The following is a 12,966-nucleotide window of genomic DNA, read 5'->3' on the forward strand; positions in this document are numbered from 1 at the left end:
CTTTTAGTTTAGCCTTCAAATAGTCATTAGACGGGAGAGGAAAGTTCAAAGAAAAAAAAGACGACTATATTTTACTTGCATTCAGTTTCAAACATTTGCCTATTTAAACACTTGGCAGATAAAGAGCTGCTGTTAGTTCCAGTGAGTCGTGTTCCTGGACGCCCAGAGAATCTAATATTCATGGTCCCTTCAGCTTTGTTTTGGTCTTCACCAAATCCTGAGTGAAATGCCTACTTTTTAGCACCTAAATACTCCACTTTGTGCACAAGGTTCTCACTAACATTGTCTGGAGCTGGGCAGATCACAGCCTTTTTACCTGAAAAGGGCTGTCTGGAAAGAGGGTTACTGTAACTGAAGAATTAGGGCTGTAATACCAAAACAAAGAGATGAAAGCTGCTTAGCACTCTGAACTGAGAGGTCTCCTACTGTCCAACATAGACAGATAGATCAATACTGTGAGCTCTTTTGCAAAACCAATCCTTTTCACATAACCTATATATATATATATATTTTTACAGTTAATATAAGAATATTAATAATATTAAAGTTAGGATTAGAAGGTTAACCCTTAAACTTGTCGTCTACCATCGTTTCTCAAGGATTGCACTTAGACAGGAAGTATGAGTGGCTTCAGTTTGCAGCATTGTCCATAGTCCATTTAAAGTTTACCTCACTATTGGTTGAACACTAATGTCACCTTCTCTGTTTGTTTTCCTTCTCCCTCGCCTTTTCTACCACCTAACGCACATCAATAATTTACTGTAAAATATTCTGAGCATGAGACTCCTTGAAGGTTTTCCAGGAGCAAAGCCCACAGGAATAGTGGGGCTGTGATAATGTATTTTAAACTTGAACTTTCCTTATCTAAATTCTGCAGTCTTGTGAACTATTGACAAACAGATTATTGCCAATTAGCAGTTTTGGGATGTGTCCTCTTGTACATAATAAAGAATCGAGGGGGTCGATAGCAAAGTCAACTAACAAGGTAGATAGTGCTTTAATGTCTTCATTCCTTGTAAGGTTTAGGATTCAAGGATCGTGACCTGTGCTGCTTGGTTTGTCTCGGATACATTTAGGATATTGGTTAATTGATTCTTCGCAAATTAATCACATAACGGTCTTGTTCTCGTTTCAGATTGCCATAATATATTTAAACTTCCGTGCAGCAGTTGAACCCAAAAATGAGCAAATCACAATTTTATTTAAGAAGTTCCTGCTTTTTTAAATGAAAATTTAAATGACTACCTGCTATTTGATTTACAGAAATTCATCTTAAAAATGCTCTTTGGTGAAGATTGTTGTGTATTTTTATAATTCAGACCCATCTGCTATTGTCTCTGACTGTATGTTGATGCTCAGTGTGCATATTTAAAGCTGACGAAGGATTATATTCCTTGTCTCCCACCAGGTCTCCTACCACATCATCAAAATGATGACCAAATACACTTCTATGGTAAATTATATTTTTTAAAAACGCACCATATAAGGCATAAATCTATTTGTTATCGTATACATTTTATGTCCTGTACCCAGGTATGTGTTATATATAGTACGTTCTCAAACACAAACAAGCCCCCCACGGCCACTGCAGAGGTCCAAGCATCCCATCCATCAGTGGGTTCCTCCTGATGTTGCAATACTGTGATACAGAATAATAAAGAAGTAAGAAAGACCAGAAAATCAATAGATTATTCTGCAGATCACTTGATTCAGTAATGATCCAGTCCATTTATCGCCAGCCGTTTATTCATAAGGCCTGCTCTCAAGGGCGTACCCACCCCACCTCTGCCCTGCTGACTCCTTTTGCCATTGGTACAACTAATTATAAAACATTAAACACCAATCACAAGGCAGCACAAGGTCAGACAAGAAATGTAAGTAACTCCATAAATTTTTTTATTTTTTTTTAAAAAGTGCTGTAAACAGAAAAAGATAAATCAATATTTGGTGTGACAGCACCAAATCTCTTAGGTGTGCTTGCACATGGTGTTTGTCATCTAGGGGAACGTGCCAGAGCTCTGTGGATTTAGTCTCAGTGTCAGTGTCTTCTGTCTCTTTATGTAATCCCAGACTGACTTGAGGTTGATCTGTGGGTGCCTTGCCATCTGTTGTAGGACTCCTTGTTGTTCTTGTGACTGAAGATGTTCTTCTTAAGGACTCTGACTGGAAGTCTGAGGTCACTGTCGGGCTATTTTGATGAATCAGACATTTCCCTGACGGCACTGTGGCAGGGATAAGGATCCAAACATCCAACGAGTGCCAAAAAGTTTAACACCAGACACTGGGAAATACTTTAAGTGCTGCATCAATGTCAGCAGAGACAAGACTGGAAGAGGAAACTAGCAAAATCTCACTTCTCAATTTTTGTTGTACAACTTTGGGTTTTTAGAAGATTTTTCTTTTTTCATCTGGGTAGCCGTTGAACTCTGATAAACACATCCTGTTTAAACCTCTCTGAAACACGTTATCTGATCGTGTATTACACAGTTTATCCTCTTTTAAAACGCCAAACCAAACAGCCACTGCTGTGATTCATAGATACGCTTTTCAAGGTGTAGTGGGAAAATGCGTGCACAAACAAATGAAATAAAGCCATACAGTAATACTGTTTGATTTGTTTTTTTGTTTTGTTTTTTGGTATTCCAAAAGATTCTCCTTGTATCAGATCAGATAACATCAGGTTATCTTTATCGTTATCTGTTTTTTTTTTTTCTTTTCTTTTTTTTTTTTTGTATACCGATTTCCAAGATAACTGAAAATCTGCACAAACAACCAGCTATCTAAGACTGAATTGACCAAAAATCAAAAGCTGGGGGGGACAGAGTGCAGCTTGATAGGAACTATGATCTTAAATTTCCATTTATTTCTTTTTTTTTTTACACCGAGTAATATTATGTTCCACGAGAACACAGTTAAACATGGGTGTAACATGTCATTGTTTAGTGGAGCAGCACTGGACGCCATTTGTTTTCTTTTTCATACCTAAAAAACCGCGGCTTATAGGATGCAAGAACGAGGCCACTACATGCATGTGACTGCAGAGTGCCATACAAGCGTTGTGAATACATTTTTGGTGGCAGATTGATCAATGAGGAAGACACATGCCCTCCACAAGCCGCGAACTGTCCACTGGAAGGAGCCTGATCAAGGTCGACTTATTTTCAGTCACATTGCATGAGGGGGCCAATGAACTGGCATTCGCCTTAATTAAATAAAGACATGTACAAATGTCCTTTAGCAGGTGGCTGTCTTATGGAAGTTAACGGCGGTGGCAGCTGCCTATGTATGGTAAACAGGGAGCATTTTTGAAAAGTGATGGTGGCTGGTGAGGGAGGAGGAGGAGGAGGGGGCGAGGGGAAGATTGGACAGCTGTCGCCGTACCCACCTCTCTGTGCTGACTTAGAGCTAATGCTCGATCAAGCCTTTGTATATATTTTTCCAGTACATTTCAACACTGTGTACACCTAGTGTTTGAGGCCGCACAGACACACATTTGGCGTGACAGATGTACGGAGCACATGAGCAGCAGAGGGCAAGAGCTGAAATGTCTCAGCCAGTAAATTACTCTTTCTGTCAAACTTCAGGGGTAGGCACGGAAACCTTGCGACCTCGAAATGGCGTTTGGTTTTCTCTTCTAACACAAATGTGCAGATTTAAAAGTCCCGGTGAAGCTGGTTGATTTGTCTTTTCATCCAGGAGAAATATAATTTCTCCATCTGAGCTATTTACATGTTTAGGCAGCAAACAATAAGAGGTAGGTGGCTACTTCCTCAATCACTTCCAACAGGAAATTAAGGTGCGGGCCCTCCATGAAAACTGCAGTATCACAGCAATCTTAACTTTTCTCAAAACAAACGGTATATTCTCAAGTAAGACCATGAAATTAGGGTCTGCCTTCAGAGCTCATTGTGTGAAACGATATCACGTCTAAACTGAAAGCAAATCTTCAACCGGCGCTGGTCACCGCACCATATGGCGATGATAAGATGCCCAGGTAAAATCTAATTTTAATAAATTCCTAATCAGCTTGGAGGGATACTGAAACAGCACAGTAAATGGAAATGTGTGGAGTCAGCAAGGTCTCTCACAGCTGCGTTTTTAATAAGATTTGAGAGGCATTACAACAACATTGCAGTCACTGTCATGTTGAGCTGCTCCCTCTGTCTGTAACTCCGGCAGAGGGAGAAAAGAACAGACAAATAAGGGAGGCGAGGGGAGGAAAACATGGTCATCTGTTTCAAAAGAGCTGAAATCTGATCTCTGGGGGGAGAGGCATAGTCAGAGGTGCTGTATGGTACATATCATCTCCCTGCGATCATTCATGCTTTCTAATTACAGAAGGTGAGGAGGGCCATAATTTTATCGTATTTGTTTTGCATCACTGCAAAAATAGAAAATGAGGGCTTGCCAAGTTGCACCAATTTACTTCATTTCGACCTTGATTAAAAGAAAATTAATTGCCACATCTCTCATTATGTTGCAGGCAGCATTTGATGACGCAAATGGAAAAACTCAAAAATAAGACGCAGAGGCTCAGGGGGACCGCGGGCTGGACCTGGGCGTTCAAGAGACAGCGCGCTCCTCTAATGATGAAAATAAACAGGCCTCCCCCATAAAGCCATCTCGAGAAAACGTCGAAGATGTCACAGTTCTTTAATTTCCAGATAATGGATGTTTCACGACGCTTGGATATTTAGTTTGCACACTAATCCTCCCTGTTTCTGCTGCAGATGGTTTACACTCATTGGAAAATGATTACTTTTAAAATCTTGATTATGAGCCAGCAAAATAAATCATTTCATGCAATTGTTGCAGACATTTGCCCCTTGCAAATGATGACAAACCAAACCAAATTTAAGTCCTGTTTACATCCCTCAAGCCCCTGGGGCTCCTCCTCTCCTCAAGACACCATATGTCTCGGTGGATCAACTTCAGAAGTTTTCACTAACCATGGTGTATGATTACATGAGAATTTCTCTCAGAGAAGGCCTCCAGGAGGAGTAAAATGTTAAATGCTATTTTTGAAATGAAATTCTGCTTCATGTGGCTGCACCTGTTTCCCTGGGAGAGTAAACAGAGCAGACGCCTGATAGAGAAGGCCTGCCCCCAACACACACCTAATTCTAAAATATTTATTAGCTTTTGACACTCTTTAAAGACACAGTCTGGGACAAAGGGTACCCTGTTCCTCCTGCACTCGTTTGGCTATACTTATTCCGCTCCCCTCCTCGCTGTGCTGCTTCAGCTGTTTATCTGTGACTACGGTGACAGAGACATTAAGTGCAACTAGCTCTAGTACCCACTGGTGCTGACCTCACACGGGTCGACCTGACATCTTTCCACAGTGGGGTCCAATCAACAGGGCCGAAATTAGTGTTTTGTTGTTTGTTGTGAACCTGCGCGCGTGAATTTTTCATGCTCAGCGGAGTCGCGGTAGGCGAGCGCCAGCGTTTAGGCCCGACCATGCGTCCCAACTTGCGAGCGCGCGGGAGGGTGGGGGTGGGGGGGGATCATTGTTTGGCGTGCCTCGCCGAGCCATCGTGAAGGCAATGGGGACATTTGAATAATTGATTGAAATAATGTAAAGTAATCTGGCCAGCTTTCATTCTTGGCTCACCTGCTCCTAATTCTGAGACCGCTCTCAGTTGACAGGGGACAGGGAGGGACATTTAAGGACATGGGAGTAACATGGAGGAGGACATTTTACCCACCATTACCCATCATCTCTTATTTCTCCGCTGTTCTTCGCGGAGATGTTGTGGTAAATAAAATGGTGTGTCGAAGGTAGCCCTCAACAATGAGCAAACAAAAAGAGAAAGTCTAGCATTTTTCTGCTACTTCTTGTCAGATAAATAAATATTTTCCAGCACATCCACCTTTCAGAGGTAAAAATATCATCCTATTGTACAGCGAGCTTGAATGCAAACCGATGAGAGGAAATTTAACTGATAACCTTAAGGGAGTTTGAGCAGTACATTAACAGTCATGCGTGACCAGGCATCTTTGTTTAGGCTAAATTTGAGCAATCAGCTCAGACTCTGCGACATCGTTTGTCTCATATTGTGATAAAGTTGCATGATTGACCATAATTATTCCCTCAGGACCTAAAACCTCCCCCCAAACTCAAATTTCCATCTTGTCGACTTAATAGACGGTGTGACATAAGATTCAAGTATTTTAAACATTTCAGCTTGGGAGGGGTGGGAGAAACAAGAAGCTATCTCCTGTTGTTCCAGGTGTCATTAACACATGCACAGGGGAACACCTGTGCTCCACTTGCATGTGACTCCGCAACTAAATTTATTCGATCATGAAATGCTCAAATTGTTTCAGAATTGTGCAAAATTTTAAGCAGAGCAGGAAATGACAGGGTGTGTGTATGCAACTGTTTGTTGGAGCTCCAAATTGTCACCCAATTTTGCACTTGAATTAGGTGTTTGACTCTCTCTCGCCGCCGCTTTACACCTTGAGCAGTAGTAGCAGGAGCCGTGGCAATAGTCGAAAAGGTGCTTCCTTAACGCGGAGGTGTTGAAAAGTCCTTCACCGTTTCCCCTGGCAAGCTCTGCGGCCCTCCTTACGGCTGCATTTATTGAAGCGCCATAGAGACAAGCTGCGTTCTTTTCAGAGTGTCATGCTGAGTAGTACTATATCACCTGATATGGTGTTTATCCTTGAAAGCTTCACTGAATACCTCAAACTCCCCTGGCAGGAACAGAACTTGACATGTCTGTCCTCACCGCAGCTGCCATTGTGTGCACAAACTGGTCTCGTTTAACACTCTGTCATAATTTAGGAAGGGTGTAACAAAACGGGATTTAAAAACAAAACAACTTATCATACACCGGGGCGAGGCTTTCTATACGGCAAGGCAGTTGGCAGTTTGTCCTCTCCTCCTCACTTATGGCGCCCACTGAAAGTGTTCAGTTTTAGGACACAGGGGTCACACCTGTTGTGGAACTTGATAGAAGGCTTATTTATAAACTTTCTGAGCTCTAAATTCCTCCTTCGGAAAAAAACGCTGACACACAAAGAGCGAGGAGGGTCAGCTGAAATGCTTGTTTGAGATCATGGAAGCAACTGGAAAATACTGTAAGTCTTAAATGAGTAAAATTAACATGCTATAAACAGAGGAAGTGTGCGTGGGGAGGGTTGGGGGCGTTTGGGTGCAAGGACAATCAGAGAAAAGTCACCTCCTTGCAGGAGCAAATCTGTATGGGCCATTTGTGCATTTGTGTAAAAAAATTTTCTGCAAACTCAAAATATAGAATGTCTTGGGTCCTTCTGAGGCGGTGTGCGTTTTCTGGCAGCGTCTCTCTATGAGTTGCTACTGTCGTGAAAACACCCTTTAAATCACGTCACATTGTGTATTCTGAGTGACCTTCACCGGGTCTTTGCGGTAATTTGAAAACTAAACACCGCACAAGGACGGCCCCCGTTAAACGGCGTACTTTTTGCTCCCTAAAAAAGGCAAAAGTCACAATCAGGTCCGGAGGGGAGCGACTTAATAGATTGCCTAAATTTAGGCACTGAGTTATAGCCCGAAGGGAGGGTTGAGGGGGGTGGGTGGGTTGGAGGGGGGGGTATCTGGGTGGGCTCATGTGACGTATGAAAAGATCCGGAAAAGGCTGAGTGGATTTTGAGTGTAAGAGGGAACACATAAATGCAGTGGGGGAGAGCTCTGGAGTGACTGATAGCGTGACAGGTGCTGCTCGGCGAGTGTCTAATAAGATTCTGTTACTTCTTATTTTTTTGAGTTTTAAATGAAATACATAAAGGATATAACAGTATATATTAATCAGGGTGTTTGTTTTGACCTGCGTTTGACCTGATATCTTGGAATTTTTTCCATCCGTCTTGACTAAAATATATAAAGATTAAAAATAAAACTACTACTGCAGTATCAGATGTGCCACAATCAAGAATAATTTGCAGAAATCCGATTTAGGTTCTTCAGCAGGAAGACACTAATAGAAGTATCATCATATTCTGCTGAGCCCCTCTCTCTGTCACTCTCGCTGTGCCATGTAATGTAATGTTGTTCCCTTAACATTTAGCAGGGTTCAAGTCATTCTGCACTGGTCAGGAAGTTGTAAGGACCAGATTGCGCACAAGTAAGCAGATACTCCGCACTTTATTATAGACATCTGGGTATAATATTAGTCATCTCTGCCAATACCAGCCAACAAGCTAACGGGCAAACCATGTGACAAGGAGCAATACCAGACAAATCGATGGCACAAAACAGATTGCATTGCAGAGATTCCCTTTGCTGACAGGCCGCGGGATAGTTTGGGCTTTTAAAAAATAGCGACATCTTTTAAGGTGACCCCTGGAGTGCTTCTTATAAAATTACAAGAGACAGAAATCCATTTGCAACTGCGCTATAACACTGAGATTACATTGTTACTTTAGAGCCTCGGCGCAAATTAATTTGAGGTTCATTTCATGTATTATATAAATGGATGGCGGTGGGAAAATTAAATCCCAGTATTGCACATTTCTATATATTGTTTTATTTCTGCAGAGGGTGTTTCGGATCACTGTGCTTGCCGTTCAATTGGCCGGCGGGACAAGGTTCCGGCGTGATTTAACTCTTTTATGGTCTCGGCTGTCAAGAGGGGAGAAGGACGAAAACAATCTCACGTGCATTTTTCATGTAGATACATATCTGAAACTGCTAAAAAGAATTAGGGCGTGTTCCTTTCCTAGAATAATAATTAGTTACCAGGATTTAAAAATGCTCTCTTCTCTGTCTCTACCTGGCCGGCCTTAGGCAGATGGGTCCCTCCATATGAGCTGGGTTCTGCTCAAGGTTTCTTCCTGTTAAAAGGGAGCTTTTCCTTCCCAACCTCGCCTGAACTGAACTGAATTGCATTGAAAAAACATCTTTTCTTGGAGTCATTCAAATTCATTCAAATAGTCATTCAAATATGACAAAATTCCCACTTTCCCCCTCATGAACACACGGCAGGTGTCCTGCTAAGACTTCAAATGCACGCACTCACCTGGCAGTAGGGTACAATGAACGTCCCCCGGTGATTTAAGATCCATGTACTCAGACGGGACTGCAGCATTGTAAAAGAAAAGTTGTATTATTGGATTGCTTTGTTTGCTTTCGACTTTTATTCTCGGCCATTAATCATGTTGTAAATGTTGGTTGTCAGAATGGATATAGTTAAAACATTTTAAAGGTACAGCAAGTGATGGTGTTTGCTGCACTTTAATCATGGATGTGACGATTGTAGACGTCGGATTTACACGTTTGTGTGCTTGGGCATCTCAGGGATAGTTTTTCCAGTCAAGTGGGCTGTGCTTTCAAAGATTCACATGAGTTTCCACTAAAATTGTGATTCAGTGGGACGTTGCGTGGCAGACGCCTCTTTTATTCCTCCTCTGAACACTGCTGTCCTTCACCCTTCAGGCCTGAAAGCGAAGCAAAGTTGTAAACTCTCTCCGACTGGGCTCAGCACCCTTGCACCCAGCACCAGCCACACATATGGAAAGGGTGCACGCCGTGTCAACGGGGCAGCCCTGTCAGGTATGAATATGGGAGCATCTCACACCCTATCTGGGGACCTTGGAGCCATGTGTCGACATGCATCGCACTGTTAGCTACATCGCCTGGTCATATTGGGGACAGGAAAGAAGTGGCGGAACAGAAGCACTCCAGATGTTCTTCATCAGTGGGCCACAGGGGAAGTCTGTTACCACAACACCTGGCTCATTCTGCTCGGAGCTCGGAGGCAGAGTGGTGACGCTCCGCCACAGTCTGGCTATCTGAGTGAAAATAGACTAGGATAGTACAGATCCACTGTTCACATGGGCTAATGTGAATTAGTTCATGGAAACTTTACCAATAATGTATTCAAAATAATGTATGTGCAGGATACTGTCTAGGGATGAACATACAGGTTTGTAGCTGTAATACTAAATATGACAACTGATTGCAGATTGGGGGACGTTTATATAGACAAGAATGATTTACTGACTAACGTGCACAGGCGTTGTTCTGTGAATAAGTGTAAAACAAACTTCTACTTGAGCCTTAAACCCTCAGCCGTCACCTTGCAAGCGACACATTCAAAGCTACCACGGTGGAGAAAGAAGGCGTTTGTTTTCATTCTGGCAGAGGCGAGCAGGGACAGCGAAGAGGGCAGCGGCCCAGGTGAAAAACGACAGATGCCACGCTCAATAATACCAATGTTAAAATCTCCTTGACCCGCAGGTCATCAAACAGCAACCCCAATTCGTTTCATATTTTCCTCGCAGGATCAATGGCGGCATAAATTTGGGGCTCAATGACAAGAATAATTTAAAACAGATCTATAAACGATAGAACGCTATTCCCTGTGGTCACGGATGCATGACAATTTTCTAGACTGACAGCGTGAAGCCCCTAAATAAAGCTTCGGTGGAGATACGCGCACACACACGTGCGGGAGGTGTAGAAACAAAAAGTGTACAATAAAAATTAGGCGTGCGTGTGCATGAACACGCCTCGTTGCCCCGCTCGGTGGCTTCATCTGGTGAGTTCAAGTACATATTGAGAAATCAATGTTTTGTGAATTTCTGAGGCTTTTCTGCTCTGATCAGCAAAGAGGGGAAGGACAAATTGTTTAACATGTCTGAATAAATAATAATATCAATGCTGAACGAGCCAACCCCCTCATTCAAGTCAAATGAGTCCCACCACCTTCGGGGAATTGCAAAAAAAAAAAAAAAAAAAAAAAGCAATAAATGCAATAAATGATTAAATAAAGAACTTAAGAATAAGAGCAGTTTTAAATATGCACAAATCCACACATTTGCTTTACTATTGTTGTGCTTTTTTGTGAAATTGTGACATCTGTTTGACTTCTTAAAGTGGCCGAGCCTACACAGAGACACCATCCTCCTGCTTAGAGGACAAGATTATTGGACTTCACGCTAACACTGTTTTGCAAAGCATAAAAGCCTCTCGCTGATAAATATTAATTTGCGCCTTCATGATGTATTTGAAAATTCCAGCTAAAATGTCACCACATGGAACATTAATGTAATATTTCAAGGCCTGAGAGCAATACTCATATTGATTGCATTTATTTGACTCTGGGGAGGAGAAATAATTCTTCAGTGTGGAGACACATCTGGTAGCCAAAGATGCGAGGCAGGGAATGAGAAAATGCAAAATAACAATAAAAAATAATAGGACTTGTATTTAAATGCATTATCCCAGAATTGTTTGGATACCAATGCCTGATTATAGCCGGGGAAAGACAGATGCACCCGGGTCTTTTACTGCTACCTCTGAAAGGTTTAATTTTCTATAAAGTGTTTAATACCCAACAAGAAGAGAGCAGATCGTTTGCATTCAGCTATTTGCCTCTCCTCCCTGCTATTTGCGGCAGGTCCCCTGTGATAAGCTAAATGACAAGAGTACTAGTGCTAATACTCCCTTTTTTTTCTCCCTGAGCCACACTTTTGCGTCTCTGCTCCAAGGCGTTGTCACGTCAGGATCCTGTCCTTTGTTATCAACAATATTGACTCGCACCGGGTCGTGGCGTCTCACTGTCTTTGTGCAAATGAACTGAAATCCGAGAAACAGCACTTTGACCCTGAGCTCATCCGTCAGCAGCTGCGCGGACTTTATTAATTGGATAAACAATATGGGGGCGTTTGCTTCTTAAAATCATCCGCAGGCGGCCTTGCGCTTTGACTGCGAAGTCTTTATTTTCTTTAACAATAAAATTATCTAGCTGTTACTTACACACACAAAAAAAAACTTCATAAATATCTCAATTAACAAGATAAAACGTGGATTTGTGGTCTGCGTCCGTACCTGCGGTAAGTCAAACTTAGCGGCATGCGTCAGAATGCCGATTAGATGTCCCTTTTGCGCAAACCAATCGTTCATTAATCTATCTCCTTGTCGATTTCCTCTGCGATACTTACGCTCTAAATAATGAGGCGACATTTTAGCCGCGAATATGACCATAGTTCTGTTATTTCGTTAAGTGCCTGTCAAGAAACTTTTCTCACGTAGAGGGAGAAGGAAAGCCTCTCCATCCTGCACACAGGCGCTTCGAGTACAGCACGGCTAAAGCGCCTCCCACTGGCGCATCTCAGTACCGGAGCCTCCCTGCACGGCTCATCCCGACAACACCTGAGCAACCTTCCTGTCTTGACGCTGCTCTCGGGTTTAAAGTAGTTTTTAAATGCATTCGTGCACATTGTTTAAAGCAGAAAGCATGTGTAATAACAGTGCAAGGAGAAGGAATAAGGTGGAACTGGCCTGCGGACAATATTATGGTAAAAGACACATCCTGTTAATATTTAATGGCATGTCAGTTTAACTCTGTTTCATATGGAAAAAAAAAATTGAGTGTCCTCTCACAAAAAGGTGCCCGCTAGTATAATTTGTGGCCGCCTAAATGATCCACTAAACACACATTTTCTTCTGTTAATAGGTGCTAAATTCAAAGTTCTGACTCACTGAATGAAACCTTACACTGTGTGTCTTTGTGGCCCCTGTTAACAAAGGCTCATGACAAAAAAAAATAGAAAATAAAAAATCAGTTTCAAAGGATGATTTAATAGTTTCGAAGGCGTTTAGGACACATGTCTGTTTTATAGGTGATTCCGGTGAGGAGAGACAGGAAATACGGAAGACCGATGATGAGGCAAAAGTCCTGCTCTGAATTCAAACTGCGCGGTAAGTACCCACCTCAAATTAGCCACCAGAACAATTTGATCCTTCATCTGTGTCCCTGCAATATGCCACAGTCCACTGTCGGTTTATGTTCCGTCCAAACACTGAATGAGTTTACCAGCTATCCCCCTCTCTTTGGTTAAAAGTGGGCCACGGAGCAAAACCAGCAGATGCTTTGGTTGGTTGGGGACAAAAAAAACAAACAAACAAACAAAAAAAGCGCGGGGTCTCGAGCAAACTGCTCTCGTTCTTGTCTCACTTTTCATTAAAACTTTTTG

Source organism: Chelon labrosus (genome assembly GCF_963514085.1).
Source record: "Chelon labrosus genome assembly, chromosome: 10".
Lineage (NCBI taxonomy): Eukaryota > Metazoa > Chordata > Actinopteri > Mugiliformes > Mugilidae > Chelon > Chelon labrosus.